We start from the raw sequence: 17,386 nt of genomic DNA on the forward strand, positions 1-17,386 counted from the left end.
AAGAGCTTCGATACGAAATTCGGAAGCTTGTTGATTTGGAATTCAAGTCTATAAAATGTAAAGGCTTCATTCGTTGCAACACTGCGATTGCCGATAGCTAAATATATTTCACATAACTTGTGCGCTACGATAGAAAATGCCTCATCGCACAACGCCTCCAATACCAGCCAGCATGGAGCCTACAGCAATCATTGTTATCAGAAGCTTCCCCCCCCCCTCTCCATCTGTAACACATGTTCATTCTACGCAGATTCCACACGGAAGTGAGAAAAATGCAGTGGATGGGGGAATGAGACCTGCTACGCGGCAGGTTTTACGTCAAACGTTGGGTTACCCAAGGTCGATCCCCAAGGTCGGTGTAGTGCACATCGCGCGCTTCTTCGGATGAAATATTACGCAGCCCCGGCAACTGGCCACTCAGCATTTCCCCGAAACGAACCAATGGCTAAATCTTCGCGAGTACACGGGAAAACCATGGAGATATACAAGATTTTTTTTGCAAAACGAGCAAACAAAACACTCCTTCATACGCCAACTCATCATTCTGTTGCTTGGGACCGTTTCCAAGAAGTGTTCCCATGCACCTCCTCGAATTTCCACAACTTGCTAAGCATAGCCTATTTCCCACCAGTGGCGCACACGCCATGTGCTTGCTACTCCTGTCAAGGAGTGGGGTAGTTGTTTTTTCGTGTCTATTCCCGCGAATAGTAGCAAATGCCTTTTTAAAAGTTTATAAATATACAAATGGAAAATGAGGGGATAGGTGTTATAGCTTCCACTGCCCTTCTTTTAAAGGCAATGTTCGCCACAGTTTCATAAAGAGAATTAACTATTGCAATTTACCATTGATCTCACCCAGGCTTATACGGGGCCTTCAAGGGGTTTTAAAATGCCGGTGTCATAAGCTTTTTAAGTCTTTACGGTGGCAAGCACATTGTGTATTCACAGCAACTCTTCAATGCTAATTTTTATCAATACACAAGCATTGGTTGGGCATACAATTCAATGGTTACCAGTATTCTGATTTTTTACAAAAAAATTCCAAATTGTTTTTATAGTTCTGATTAAAAAAAGAAAAAACAGACATCTAGGGAGCAGTGCTCAAACCTTCTCTCTCGTCATCAGCATTGGATTAAAATACATATTACTATTATACACAGGGTGTACCAAAAGTCCCATTACCGCCCCCCCCCCCCTTTCGAATTGTAGACAAACCTGCAAAATGTTATTTTAACAGCATGCGTATGATGAGAGGATGGCAAACCATTAAATCTGACCAATGACCACCATTTACTCCAAAGGATCTGTGTGTGCACACCGCCATTTTCATGGCACAGTATTATGCGCCTCCAGGTGCGATGTGAAATCCTCCGTAACATGGCTGACGTGAGGGAAACAAACGCACTGCGACCCGCTTCTTGAAGTTCCCCAGTTGTCTGATAACGATTATGGGCGACTTTCTGTTTGATGTGTCCCCATAGCGCATTAGCACAAGGTGTCAGATTTGGACTTTGGGGTGGCCATTTAGAGATGCTGGTAAATTTGGCGATCCTCGTCCAATCCATTTGTCTGTGAACACATTATCTTAAAATGGCCACCCTGAAATCCAGACCTGCCATCTTATGTTACGGAGAATTTCACATCGCACCTGGAGGCGAATAATACTGTGCCATGAAAATGGCGATGTGCACACAGATCCTCTGGAGTAAATGCGGGTCATTGGTCTGATTTAATGGTATACCACCCTCTCATCATACGCATACTGTTAAAATAACATTTCCAGGTTTGTCTACAATTCGAAGGGCGGTAATGGGACTTTTGGTACACCCTGTAGATCCCAGAAAAATCATAGTTCTCCGTTAATTTTCTGGAAAAAAAATAAAGAAATATTACGGAACAAAAAATCTAACTTAGCTCCCATCTAGGTATAGGCATCACATCACAACCTTCACAGGCTGGAACTCAACCCCCCTCCTCCCCCACAACATAACTACCAAGGCAAAGCAGCGATTGGCGCGACCTCCATGGGCGAATATTTAGGTAGAAAACAACACACCCTGGGCCCGGATCCTAGGTTGCCTCCTCGGGGCTGGGCCTACAGATCAAAGTGGAGCTCGAAAAACTATTTTGCTCCCATCGGGTATCGAACCCGGGATCCTTTGGTCACACAGCTTTCCCAAACGTGTGAACGTTCTTCCGCTTAGCAACCAGTACCACAATCAGAGCTTGTAACGCAGCGGGTAAAGTCTACGCCTGAAACATCTTTGGTAACATATGGTAGCAGTTTCTTTTAATTGTAATGCCTAGAACACCGTTCGCGCGAAAACCTAATCGCTATAAGACAGAGAAACTACTAAATAATCCTACATGGGACCTGCAGATCTCCAAGATTATCTCTAGACGCATATTTAAGCAGGAAACAGTTCTCTCTGCTGGGCGTCCACAGGAAAAGGTTCTCAGCGAAGCAACCGGAATGACAATTGTATTTATGGCCCACCTGAGAAAATTGGTAGGCAGCATTATTCTGAGTAAATACTTGCATTTATAATGAGGTATAAGCACGTCCAGCGTGCTGGTGGTCTTGGATTAGTGACGGAATGAAAAAGTGAAAGTAAGAGGGTTAATTAATCTCTCTTCCTCTTGTTCTTCCAAAAAGGAAGAAATGAACTTTCAAAGACGCTCAGGTTAACTTGTCGGGGCGGTTGATGCTGCCAAAAACTGTTCAATTGGAAACCGTTGACACTTCCTTGTAGTTAATAAAATAATCTACAACCACACTGACTACAGCACAGTGTTTCCTGATGCAACACCCTGCGATTTCAAAGGGTAGTTAAGAACGTCAATGAGAAAACAGGATGAGTAGCATTGTATTTTGGTTGCTTTCTGCCTCTTTAGATGAAGTGCGAAAACTGGGGTCATGGGAGCCAGCACAAAATTTTCTAATGGAGGCGAAATGGGGTTCATAATGAAAAGGCTACGTTCCGAGGTGGGATTTATATCTTGAGAAACCGGGAGATCCCATTTAAGAGTCGTCGTAAAACGGGAAAAGAAAGAGTTTGAGTTTTAAGTCCAATTTATGCACAGATAGGCTAATCGGGACTGGACCTACAGTTTAACGTTGGATCCGAACCACTGTGTGTCTCCTCCAGGTATCGACGTTACCAATACGCCATTGAGGAGGTCCAGGAAAAGAAAGGACAAGAGAGAAAAGAGCAAACTATCTATTTTTTATTTTTGTTATTTAGCGTCGCTTTTCTACCACTTTTGGCTAAGCGCGACAGCGGGGATGAGTGCTGAAAGGACACTCACAAAGAACATCAATGGCAGGCCGATATTCGAACCCGGGGCCCTGACATCGTAGCACGCTGTGCTAACTACACCGCCACTGACGTCAGTTGAAAGAGCAAACGAGAAGGAAAAGAGAGTGAGAGACAAACACACAGGGGGGGGGGGGCATGTAAAGAAATAATCAAGAAGAGGAGTAGAAATGAGATTCTCAGACACAGGTATGGAGGATAAATAGTTAATAATAAAGGAACGGAGAAGGACTACCAATAAGAAATAAGAATAAGTACGCAATTCCTCCTCAATTCCAAAGGGGTCCAGTGTCCCACCCCAACCCAAATCGATCCTATGGATAACCATGACTCTGATGAATAATAATTGGATTAAAACAAATTATCTTTATTTTTCCTTATTTTACGGAGTTTTTTTTTTTTTTTTTTTTTTTGCCTATGTAGGCTAATCATAACTATGAGAATTATTAGATGAAGTTTAGGAGCCTCCAAGAAAGCTGTATCCATGACCAGGCCTGGAAGGAAACACTGGAAGTAAATCACTCGCAAATCTTTAGCAGCCGAGGTGGCAGTAACAACAGACTCAATGGATCACCCTTGTATACAGAATACACAAGATGAAAAAAAGAATAACGTGTTGTCTTATATATTCTACGTGTGCGCGTACGAAAATTCAGCAAATACAATGTGCCAAAGTTTTGCATTTGCGTTTGTGGTTGCAGATGAAAAACAGGGACCATCTATAACGGCACGAAAGCTTCTACCTAGGTCCCCAACATCGCAAGACGTGTAGAGTTTATGTAACTTCCTGGTTACGTAAGGACGCGCCAGTCTCAATTTTGTGCCAGTTTGTTCACAGGTTCTGTTTCTTGCAAGGGGGGAAACACGAAAGGGTTGTTAGGAGTGTGTAATCTTATGACGGCACTAGAACGTCCACGACTCGAGAAAAACTTCTGAGACGTAACTGCTTGAAGCCTGTAGACAGCTTTTAAAAACAGTGAAGTTCCCTTCCTAGTTTGTAAGTGCAAAGGCACATTTATGGGTCTGAGCAGGAGAGCAATAAATACGTGCATTGGCAACAACAACCTTGTAGCAATCCAGCAGCTTCACTTTGGGCAAGTGTAGGGATAAGGGGATAATATGAACCTCAGGTTCCAGAAGGTTAAAAGATACCCCTAAACATGTAAATTTTAATAAACCTGGAAACTAGGGTCGTCGCCCTTCCCCCTATGCTTGTAGCTACCCTTCCTATCCTTCCAAAAGGAAGACAACTTGTAGAAAGGTTTACTGTAAAATGTTAGCATTTATTGATCGTTTGAGTTTTGGTTTTAAGTAATTTAAGTCCACTATTTGCACAAGAAGGATAATAGGGACTGGACCTACAGTTAAAAGTCAGATAGATCAGAAGCACTTGGCCTCCACCGGGCATCGAATCCGGTACCTCTTGATTACAAGGCGACGATGTTACCACTACGCCACCAGGGTTGCAGACTTCCGCATTTCGCCGAAAAGATGAAAAAAATGCACAAATATTTGGTCAGAGATTAAGATTGATACCAATAATAGTCCGCTCGAAAGTTGCAATCGTGGTGTTTACTATTTCAACCCTCCCGCCAAAAATTAAAAGTTCGTTTGCTCGAGTTCTGTGAAGATTCCACAAGATCGCCATGAAACAGGAAATATGAAATGTACCCATGAGGATAGGCCGCATTCGATCAAGTTGGTTTCTTCATCATAATATAGTGAGTAAACAACCTCATATTGGACCAGTACCAAAGATAGATTACATTGACAGAACTATTCACAGACTGCTTCCGTAACATAGAACGTAGGTTCGAATCCTGTGCGTGTTCGTCCTTCTTCTATTGTTTTACTCTCGACCCTCCTCGATTAACAGAGTAGAAAAGACTAACATGAACTAAGTCAAATTTACAAATACACATAATAAAATAATTTGTATTTACGGAAGTTTTTTCCGCATTAAACACATGTACTTACCTAATTTCCTGTTATACGTTACTGGGGCCTTGGAATCAACACTATAATTTGATGCTGTAAGATTAGATAACACGCACACGATATGACGATAAGTCTCCGCGTATAAAAAGACTTCAGCACTTATCGCTCAAAACAACTTTTCCGTACGCACGAACTGGCACACTGCGACTGCATGTGTTGTGGTGCCGCGTCTGTTGCTTCTACCCTCCCTCCCGACCTCCCCTACTTTTTCCCTCGGGCACAACACTACAGACATAAGTAGAAGCCCAGGAGTTACGCCCACAAACAGCGTTGCCACATGACAAACTACAACTTTACACACACAGTGCCTCAGCGTTGCCACTTCTTTTTTTTTATTTTGGTAACCTGTTCATCATTTTGTGTCAAACAGGCAGAGCTGACCATTTCTTGAACCTGAGATTTCGATCACAGTCGCATGGCTGTCACAAGCGAGCAGGTTGTTTGACCTTGCACTTGATGCGTCCATTTTTCCATGCCATCTTTAATCACTGCAATTTTGTTGAAGGAGGGGAGTGCACCTCAAGGTTACTGTGCTGTTTCGGCTTCATCTTTCGCTTGCATCCGATGAGATGTTGCTAGCTCGAGATGCTCAACTCCATCTGGAAGTTAAACTATGGATGAGAAATGAAATCCCTCAGCAGAGTAACCAGCATTTCGGATCTTTTACAAAAACATGCTTCAACTTTTTTTATGTAACTTGTGCTTGAAATTGATCAAGGGACGCACAGCTGTGATCTAATCATCCTCGTCGTCGAGATTAACTTAAAGAGCAGAGCAGGGGCTTCGCCATCAAGTGATCGAAAGTACTAGGGTTACCAGACGCCCGGTTTTCCCCGGACATATCCTACACATTTCAGCCTTATGTCCGGCTTCCGGGATGAATTTGAAAAATATCACAAATGTCCTACATTTTGAACGTCACATAATATTAATTAGGAAAATACGTGTTTCAGTTAAAAAAAAAAAAAGAGAGAAATCATGCAAGTTACAAGTCTATGGGCTGCACTCCCAAACTCAATAGTGAAATTTATTTTGATTCTGTATTGCCCAAAAATAAAATAAAAAGTTTATCTTAGAACAAAAACAGAAGCACTTAATGAACAAAGTTTTGGGACCACATTCTGATGATGTAACTGTTCAGTGCCTGAGCGGAATATCTTGCTTTGGGGTTTATACTGATGAAACTAAGTTGTTTCCCATTCTTATTCAATATTTTGATTATAAAGCAGGGGTGTATAGAGAACAAAGTAATTGAACTAAAAACTACCCTACTTGTAACTTCTAGAACCATTTCAAGTTATGGTAATTGATGGATATTTGTTTGCCATTCTGGGTCATAATGAGAGAGTACTTTCATTACTATCACTAGGCTAGGATTTTTATGACATAAAAATCACCAAAATATGCAAAATAAAATATGCTCTTATGACCTAAAATTTTACAAAATATGCACTATAATTTGAAAAATATGCCCTTATAACTGGACTGTTTCAAATATCAATATCTAACTTATGCTGAAATATTTTCATATACATATTATTTTTAGTTCACTTTATGGGTCCTGGTGAGTTGAAATGCACAATGAATACTATCTGCAAATTTTCAACTAAAAATGGAAAAGATTTTGCTGCAGTCAAAAAAAATAAAAAAAACTCGAGTGAACATGAGAGTAAGAACGAATCCACTCGGAAAATGACTGTATATTTCTTGAAAATGCAAAAATATGCTGAATATGACCGAAAATCCATCAAAATATGCTTTATCACGTAGAAATGGCCAAATATGCCCTTAAAAAGCACCTTAATTCAATTAGTTTCTTCACAATATGAATTTATTTATATTTAGGGAACACATCAGCCTTACCAAGAAATAATGCTAAGTCATAAAAATCCTAGAACTAACCATCAGCAAATGGAGTCATGAGAGAAATATTTTTTTTAGAAAGTTGTAAAAAGAGTTTGGCACTGGGGTTCAGTATAGCTAATTTCATAGAGTTTGACTGTTCAGTATTTCATAAATATATTTTGACTAAACCTGAAATTTTGTTAAAAATTGGCTGCTCTGAGAAGTATGAGTTAAAACGTGTGTGGTGAGAAGTGTATCGTTTAGAATTGATTACAAGTTTGGAAATTTTGCATATAAGAATTCGTTAAGAAATCATATATTTTTTTTAAAAAGTTGGAAAGTGTAAATTGTACATTACTTTCTAACCATGGCCGTAGGCAGGAAAAAAAATCTGGGGGGGGGGTTGATTCATAATTGTTCCCATGGGCTTCGCCAGAAATTTGAATAATACAAATAATAACACTAATTATACAATAATAATTAAAATTTAATATTAATAAAACAATTTTATTCCATAATAATAATACTAATAACAATTATTGTTATATCCTTGAGGGGGCTTACTCAACCCAGCAGATGAGTGAATATCCAGCAGAAGTTTTTTTTTTACGTTTCATACAGTGTGTACTGAATGCACAATTATTATACTTTGTTATTAAATTTTAGATACCTTCAAGAAAAAGCTTTAATAGTTAGATGGAAATTTTAGTCATAAAGTTTTTGTTGTTTGACCTTAAAACTTAATTTTTGAAATTTTCAAAATTGTGGAACCAGTTATTATTTTCAAAAACTTAGCCTGGTGCGTGGATTGTAACCTCAATCGCGAACGTAATGCGCTACGAAACTGGAGATCCTATGTTTGAACTCCTATCAAGGGGGATTTTCGACTTTATCGGACAGGGAATTTAAAAGTTGGAAAGGGAATTTTCATTCTATATTCCTTCTGACGCAGGAGCAACACTGTAAATAGGACAACAGAAGTGAACATGCAGGGGTCGCGGGTGGGCTACGATTCCGAGAATAAATCCTGTTTCACTCAAGTTTCAGAATTCCAAATGTATGAAAATTCTAGCTCGATTGTTTCAACATTGTATTCTTGTATTTTGTGATGCTTCGAAAAAAAATTGAAAGTGAATTACAGATTTTGGTTTATGAACTTCCAGTTCCATTAATCATAGATGTCAGAAGTTTCGGGGGGGGGGGGTTGAACCCTAGAAAACCCCTCCTCTAAATACGGCCATGTTTCTAACGTGTTCTAGAAATGTGTATTATTTATTGTGAATGTTTTGTCTTACATTTTGATTTAAAGTCCTACATTTTGGGACATTATGTCCTACTTTTCCCTCATAGTGATCTGGTAAGCTTTCTGAGCTCACCCTCGAAGCCTACATGAGAAGTTTAATTGCAGTGAAAATCTTGCACACACACATATACAGATAGAAATAAATAATTTAAACTAAACAGAAAAATTGATTTTTATATGGACAGATAGGCTAATCGGGACTGAACAATATACCTCCACCGGATATCGAACAGGGAACCCCTGACGTGAGACCAGAAGAAAAAGAAAGAGAAGCAAAGGAAGAGATGAAAGAAAGAGAATCAAAGGAGAGGAGAAATAAAGCTGGTAGATAAACGGAAAGAGGATAGAAACAGGAAAAGAGAATGAAAGACAGAAGTAAAGTAGATAAAGGGAAAGGAAGACAGAACGTGAAAAATAGAGAGACAGAAACGAGAGTAGATAACCGGAAACGCAGAGAGAGAAAAGGAAAGATAGATACAAAGAAAGAGAGATAGAGAAACAGATGAAAAGAGAATGAAAAATAGGAAAGAAAGTGGAACGCAAAATACAGAGGAAGAAACAAAGAGGGGGAGGAGAGAACGAGAAGATAAAAAAGAGCCATGGTCACCGTCTTAAAGTATTGCTTCCACCAGTACAGAGAGAGAGAGAGAGAGAACGAAATTCTGAGAAGCGACGTAAAATAAGAATTCTTAACTTTTTTCTTTTTTCTATTTCGATACCTTATGGAGGCATATAGTGGTTCGGATCGCACTTTAAACTGTAGGTTCAGTCCCAATTAGCCTTTCAGTGCATAAAGTGTACTTAAAAATATACTCAAACAAACAAACATATGCGAACTGTATAATAGTGTTCTAATACAGCGCTATCAAATCAGAAGTCCTGGTGGCTCCGAATAACTGACAACAATATGATGTTCCTTTTCAGTCCTATCGTCGAAATTAAACTAAAGGTAAAGATGAAGAACACCCAACTATAAAATAATTAAATAACAGAATAAGTATTTAGGAAGTCATAGTCGTGAAAAAATGATATCGGACCTGAACAGTACGTTTGTATAGTTTGTAGCAGTCACACTATTATATTGTGATTATATTGTACAGTCACTTTAAATGGTATTGCTACAACCCAGAAGTGTCCGTGACTGTACATACAGAGATACATATATATGCAAACAAAAACGCCTGCTTCATTTGTAGAAACATTCATTTATAATTGCCCAAAGCATGTAGCTGTTTCGAAATCGTTCAGTGTTGCCAACTTGTTTATTTCATAGCCAAATTTTCCTCTTTTGCATTCATCTTAACTTCTGAAATGCTTGATCGAGCATTTTATAATAGCCACACGAGGGACGATTTAATTCTATACTTTTTAGGGCTGAATATCCCATCACGACGAAACGTGATGAATAATGAACTGTTAAAATGGATTATTCGTAGGAGGGGGGGGTTGCATATTTTCATGTTTACTTTCCCTTGGGGAAAATACATATGCTTGAAACAGATTAATACATTTCACATGATTTAATTTACTCTGGTGAACTTTTACAGAACATAGAATTGCATATTTTGAGACATCAGTGCATATTTGAGCTTAGGTTGCAGATAATAGTACATATTGGATGTAATTTTAAAGGAACCACTCGTTTCAAGTTTGCCTCTTTTTGTTCTCTGTGTGGCACAATGACTGATTGGGGGATCAAGGAAATTCCAAAGCTGGAAACTATTCTTGTTGCGAAGATCGAGAAAACCTCTCTCACACCAATCAGTGACGTCTAAAAGAAATGAGTCACTTTCCAGGTGCAAGCAACAGCAGCAGAAGGTGGCATTATTTACTGATCAGCTGTAGATACGGCATCTTACTAAAGCTGTGTGTGCCAATGTTTGACTGGTACTTGCAGGTGGGGTATAAGGGAGCATTCTGCTTTTTAGCTTAGGCCTATACACTGTTAGTACACTGGTATGTTTGCTAGCTAGAAATTTGTAACACCAAAGAAGTGAAGAGATCGCGGTTTCAACGGTGAATAGCTTGATTGAATTGGTGTTTTAAGTCCACTTTATGCACAGAAAGGCTAATTGGGACTGGACTTACAGTTTAAAGTGGTATGCGAACCTCTGTGCCTCCACCGGGTATCGAACCCGGAACCCCTCAACAGTGAATAGATAGATTGATTTGCTATATTTTACTTCGCTCTGCCAGTTTTGGCTAATCGCGAAGATGGGGATGAGCCATAATATGATGAAATTGATGAAGGAACACTCACAAACACCCATGCCCAGACCGGGATTTGAACCCAGGACCCCTAGCGTCGTAGCGCGTTGTGCTAACCACTTCTCCACAGAGGCCGACCAACAGTGAATAGATGGCGGTAATGTTGTTAGCAACGATGACAAAGTAATTTAACGTCATATCTACTCCAAGCATTGAAATATTCAGTTTAATATTTTAGGTATTTAGTGGCTAAGAAGCGTAAAATAACAAAAGTACAAATACAGATAGGAACTCCACCTCTTCCCCGATGGCGTAATGGTAACGTCGTGGCCTTAGGGATCCCGGGTCCGATACCCGACGGTGGCATACTGCACAGTTCGGATCCCACTTTAAACTATAGATTCATTCCTGCCTATCTGTGCATAAAGTGGACAAATCAATTAGAATGTCCAGGCTGCAACATGCTGGCAACACTGTACTTGTTCTGAAGTCAACGGTTGTCCAAAGTAGAAGATTTTTGGATTCCGAAAATACGTACGTCGTAAAGGTCACCTCAGGTCCAGATATCCGCTGAAAATCTGTGCTGTGTTGCATCGCGCATACGAAAATCGTGATTTGCTGATCTACATTGAAGTTCGTGGCGTGCTGTGCGAACGTTATAATGCAACGTTCCGTGATTGCCTTCACATGAGCTTCAGGCTCTACCATGGTCAAAGATGCAGACGGTTGGGGTCTCATGTGGGCAATCGCAATAGATCTTCGTCTTGCGGCTTATCTTGCGTGATATTGGTCGCCCTCGCTGCCATGGAATCTGGCGATCTTTATACGCCAAAGCTATTCCTGATATTTTTTCTTTTTTTTTAACTTGGTCTTCGTTCTGTTCTTATCTTTGGCCCGCAACGTTACAGAAAGTGGATAAGGATTTTCTCCATAGGTCATATTTGACAACAATTTTAGTAAAGTGAGATATTTCTGTAAGATCTCTGGCCGTTCTGCATTTGTAGCTTGGGAGTGATAACTCCCGAACGCACCAATCAAGAAGCGAGCCGCTGACGTCATCTCAACTCAACTCAGCGCCTATTGCTAATTCTCTTACCCATGTTTAACGCTGTCCATAGGCTCGCCCAGTCGGCTGGAGATGTTTCGAAAGTAATCTGACCTTACCAGTCTTAATTAGGTTTTGGTTACTTAGTTGACGCAGGAAACGACACTTGTTACACCTTGCTCATACTTACACAGAAAGAAGTTCGTTTGGATTGGAATAACAAAGAAATAGTTTCTTGTAACCAAATATTCGTGCCTGGGCATGGATGTTTATTGTGCATATTCCTTCATCAATTTCATCATATCATCACTCATTTTCATCCTTGCAATTAGCCAAAAGTGAGAGAAAAACTAGGTAAAATAAACCAAACCAATCAATCAACAAATTATTGTTCACCGGAAACAAAATTATTTTAGTAATCTTGCACATTCCCTAGGAATGACCAAAAAACTTAGTCAAAATTACGAAACTTAGTAAAGGCTACCAAACGTTAGTGCCTACGGTTACTAAAAAGCTCAACCCAACGTGTTTTGTTGATTCAAACAAATCAGTCAGAGCATATTGGTAACTACGGCGCTTTCATCTTTCTTGAAATACATGTATAGCCCCTTCAACAGTAACCAGATAAGATAAAAGGGACAAGAAGGCTAATCGGGACTGGGCCTACAGTTTAAAGTGGGATCCGAACCACTATGTGCCTCCACCGGGTGTCGAACCCGGGACACCTTGATTACAAGGCGACGATGCTACCACTGCGCCATCGGGGAGGCCCTCAGTTAAAAGGGAATGGCATTTTGTTCCAGAAATTTTCAAAGCGAAATATTTAGCATACACATTTCAATTACGATATTTCGAAGATTTTTCTCTTTTGGTCTCCGTTTTCAGCGTTCAAGGATCAAGGCTTGCCGAGAGTCTTTCTGTCTATAGTGGCTCCACAATCGCCCTCACTCAGTGTTGTCACAATCTGAGGGCACAATTTCCCTTTCCAAGGGGCAAAATTTCCTTTTTTGGACCAATTTTTCCCTTCACCTAAGCAAATTATATAATAATAATAATTAGTAGTAGTAGCAGCATTATTAGTGGTGGTGGTGGAAGCAGTAGTAGTCCATGTTCGATGAATAAAAGATATTTTTTTAAAAAAATCACATTTTAGTTTCACTTCCTGGCCAGATGTCCCAGGTTTGAATCCTGGTCAGGAATCCATTTAAAAATCGTTAATCCTCATCGTTACTATTTATCCAAAGATGCATAAAAGCAACGTACAATAAACTTAAAGGAGCATAAACAAGTAGGAATAGCAAAATAAATAAATAACATAAAAATGTGAATATGAAATTAGCATAAACTGTAGTAATGTAGAGTCAGATGACCTTAAAATTTCCCTGAAATTGTGGTATTTTTAATCGAAATTCCCTTTTCGCTTTTGGCTAAAATTTCGGTCCGAATTTCCCTGTAAAAGGGAAATTTCCCTACATGTGGCAACACTGCCCTCACTATGTTGGATCAAGACTGAAACTTTTGGGAACGCCACCTGAAGATCTAACCCGGGACTGTTATAAAAGGCTAGAGCTCCAACCATTTGGCTACGTGGAAGTAGTTTGTAATTATAGTCAGTCATCTGTGTATTTCTTTCCCAACTCTTTTGTTTGCAGATAGACTGTGACTCAGATGCTGGAATGTACGCACTAGAAACCTTAGCTCCGTCGCTACATTCAGCAGATATTTGGGTAATTCCTTTTTCAGTTTTAGTTAGAAATTCCCCTAGAGAGCCGCCGCCAGCGGGGTGTGCGAGGTAGACTCGTGCCCCACTGTGAAATATCCTTAGGCCACTTACCTGCCCACCCAAATACCAAACGTGAGAAGTGTTCAGAATGTGTAATTAGAGAAAGAGACACAAACACAGAGAGATTCAGAGAAAGGGAAAGGGAATGAAAGAAAGTGATGGAAGAAACGGATGTAAGGAAGGGTGAAAAGGAAAGTAAGGTAAAGAAAGGAAGAGAGCATGGGAGAAGAGAAAAGAAATAAAGAAACATAGAAAGAGAAATCTTAGCAATAATTACCATAGAATGTGAGCCTACCTAAAATTATTTCTTTCGCGCTTGAGCACCGAGATGAAATTCTCTGCATGGCAAGCAGATTTAAGAGATTTTTTTATTGTTTAATTTATTTTACTTAGCTTTTTGTGCCACTTTTGGCAAATTTGCAAAGATGGGGATGAGTGATGATATTATGAAGCTGATGAATGGACACTCACAAGCATCCATGCCCAAGCCCAGATTCGAATCCGGGATCCCTGGCGTCGTAGCGCGATGTGATAACCACTCCGCCACGGGGGGCGGGGAACGTTTTCTTATTATATGTGTTATTAGAATAACATTACGTTTCAAGCATGAGTGTGAGTGTGTGTGTGTGTGTGTGTATGTTTAAGAGATAATGCATCTTGTGTATGTTTTATTTATTAATGAAGAAAATCATATGTACATGGACGTACCCAGGTACTATTCCTATGGAGGCGGTGGAGCAAAACATTTTTTTTCCAAGGGGCCAAACAACAGGTAGAGCACGGCCCCCGTGGCTGAGTGTGGTTAGCACATCGCGCTATGACGCCAGGGGTCCCGGGTTCGAATCCCGGCCTGGGCATGGAAGTTTGTAAGTTTCCATTCATTAATTTCATTATATCATCACTCATCCCCATCTTCGCAAATTAGCCAAAAATGGCACAAGAAGGGAAGTAAAATATAGCAAATAAAATCAAATCCAAATCAACAGAGGGGGTTGAAGGAAGATAGGTCAACATTCGGCGAGCGCGGGAACTATGACAGTTTGTTCCAAACGCGGTTTGCCTTTGATTGTTTTCTTAGTGTGGATTTTTTTTATTATTATACACTATAGTTATTTCCTTCTGTGTTGGTTGTAATTGATTTACGATTCACTGCAACTTTTTGTTTGGAGTATGGGATAATTGCTGTTTCAACTGAGATGCTCCTATGGATATGTGTGTGTAGCAAATCTTGACCAGCTCGGTTTTTTCCCTGCTACAACTTACCGTGCTTCTACGCCCCCTCCCCCCCAATGATCCCTCCTTTTGCCTGGCTCTGTCGTTTTTGTACATCCTCCAAGAAAGAGGGAAGAAGGCTGTTATGGGGTCAAAGAGAATCTTTCTTTGCAAGGAGGGACTAGGGTTAAATATCTGTCTTCACAACAGCCCCATTCTCCACAACGTCCTTCAACCAAAAAGGACAGCTGAGCAGAAATTTCAAAACTCAACGGGCTTCCTAGGTTCCCTTATTTTCGTTTCGAGCAGGTTGCCAGCGCAATATTAATTCACTGAAAAGCAGATAAAATTTTCGTAGTGAAAATTTCATTACGCATGCTGGATATGCAGTTCTTCAAGTATCTTGGGCGTCTGCACTGGAGTTCCATCAAAAAAAAAAAAAAAAAAATACATGTCAAAAAACTCTACTCATTGTGAAATTCTTCAATTGATTTCTGTAGTCAAAAACTCAAAGTCGATGGATTGTTTATAACCCACAATCGACGGTGCAGTGACTATAAGAGATTGCAAGAATTAAGATGGACGTACATCTCCGATTGAACTATTCGTTGTGAAAGATGTTCTGTTGAGACCTACTAGTTTTGTTCGTTTATATTATTGTTAATATGACTGTGTTCAATCTAGTTATGTTCATTCTTACCCACTTGAGTCGAGTGACTATATTTTTATTTTGAAATAATGTATAGTTTTGTAAAATTAATTGATCTTTAAATTTTAATAAAGTATTAGTTTAATTTTAAGTGCACAAAGTTCAATGATCCGTTCAATGTAATTAGATTCATTAGCCATCTGCCGACCTAATGCTTACTTACAAAATCTTTGGAGAGACGACACAGACCAGAAAATCTGACTCCTTCCGTACTTGAAATCCAAGTAATGGTCTTTTAATCAAGGGGTCTCGAGTTTGATGCCAGTGCAGGCGGTATCCACTTTAAAATGTAGGTCCAATTCCGATTAGCTTATCAGTGCACAAACTTTGAATTTAACCAAACAACGTAAGCGTTATTTAAGAGTAAAGTTATGCAAATTGATCTTGGAGAAGAAATTAGCCTAAATATTTACACTGTGTGTATTTTAATTATGTAATCACTAACGTGATGGCACTACGGTTAAAAGAAAACCTATAAAACGTGGACCTCTACTCATACACATTCAGAAAATCAATAATGAAACAAAATTATGCAGATTACTTTGTAGGGTAACTTCTGGTACATATACGGTGGGCAGCACTGTAGATGGTGCTCAAAGTTTCGTAAAATATGTAACGGCCATCAATATTTCCTTTCTCAAAAGCAATTAGGATTGAAAATTGGAGTACAACGTATCTAAGCCCCGCGACAGGTTAAGTTTGCAGCAGGTTTTATGTATCAATCCACTCTAGAGAGGCACTCAGCATCCCCGTGCCAGTCTCACCTTAACCGCTGAGCTGTTCATATCACAGACAGTGAGAAAATCCGCAGTATTGCAGCGGAACTATTTTCTGCGCGCACGTTTGAGTCTATATATGCGAAAAGTTGCTGCAATGTTAACCTGTCGCGGGGCTTAGGTTGGAAGAAAGGAGTAAGAAGGTGTGTACGTCAGTGGCGTGCGGTGACGTTTTCCGTTGGGGAAGCAGAAAACCATGGTACGTTATAATGAAAAAATGAGCACTCTACCTGATACTGTTTCCATAACGTCTCTAATGGAAAGATGAATGTCCTGGCGCAGTTGTTCATTTTTTCGAATTTCAGTTGGTCTGTTGTCAAACGTATTTAATGCAACAGACGATCGCAGAAGATTGAAACAATTTTCAAGACTTTCACACACTGCAATATTCACAAATCCACTTTGGCACCACGTAGTTCCTTCCGTAGTAAATAGTAAACAATGCCAATACTAAAGTTTTTGAAGCAAACAAATAGAAATTCACCCGCCCGAAAAACCGTAACTTTTCACCTCGCAAAGCGCTTGAAAAAAGTGTGACCGCGACCAGCGAGTTTTACCAACTCTACTTGTCGGATGTGTCCATGGACATGTTGGCTCTCTTAATAGACCGAACCCTCTGAAACGTTTATCTTCACATAGAATATGTTATCCGTATGTCAGCTATCATATTTTTGTGCTTTGAAACTTTATAGTTTATTTATGAATATAAATTTTAACTAGCTTGGTGGATATGCTACATCGCTGATAGTATACAGTACACTTGGACACTTAATCGTGCAGTTCGCAACACTGAGGATATCAGCAGCTGAACCTATGTCACTCATTAGTTTCTTCCATCCCTTACGGGCTGGAAAACAAAATTTGCCCCAACACAAACGCCCTCCCATTGGACCTTTCAAGGTCGCCCGTGGATTTCTCGGGCTCCTGGTGGCATTGTACTCAGGCTACAGGATGGCCAGGGTGATACCACGCAGATGTTTTGTCAACACGCCGCGAGAGGGTGTTGATGGCCCCATATCGGAAAAGGACGAACCTTGGAGACTTGGAGGTTAATATTCTGTTGAGGCAACCCGGAAGAAATAATGAGAAACCAAAAGTTAAAGAATTAATTTGTAACAGTTATGCTGGCCTTGCTGTACCTGAGTGCACGCGCATGAGCTACTCTAATATTTGCAAAGTTTAGCAAATAC

General features: G+C 39.9%; 1 protein-coding gene across 1 annotated transcript in view; it reads right to left on the reverse strand.

Moving 5' to 3' along the window:
• Positions 1 to 5,498, reverse strand: part of Sema5c (Semaphorin 5c) — a 113,389-nt gene extending 107,891 nt beyond the window's left edge. The window contains exon 1 of the mRNA XM_083142462.1: positions 5,295 to 5,498. The gene's annotated coding sequence lies outside the window, so the exon portion shown is untranslated. The remainder of the gene's footprint in view (positions 1 to 5,294) is intronic.
• Positions 5,499 to 17,386: the final 11,888 nt, after the last annotated feature.

The sequence above is a fragment of the Lepisma saccharinum genome, chromosome 1 (genome assembly GCF_977018435.1).
Source record: "Lepisma saccharinum chromosome 1, izLepSacc3.1, whole genome shotgun sequence".
Taxonomy (NCBI): domain Eukaryota; kingdom Metazoa; phylum Arthropoda; class Insecta; order Zygentoma; family Lepismatidae; genus Lepisma; species Lepisma saccharinum.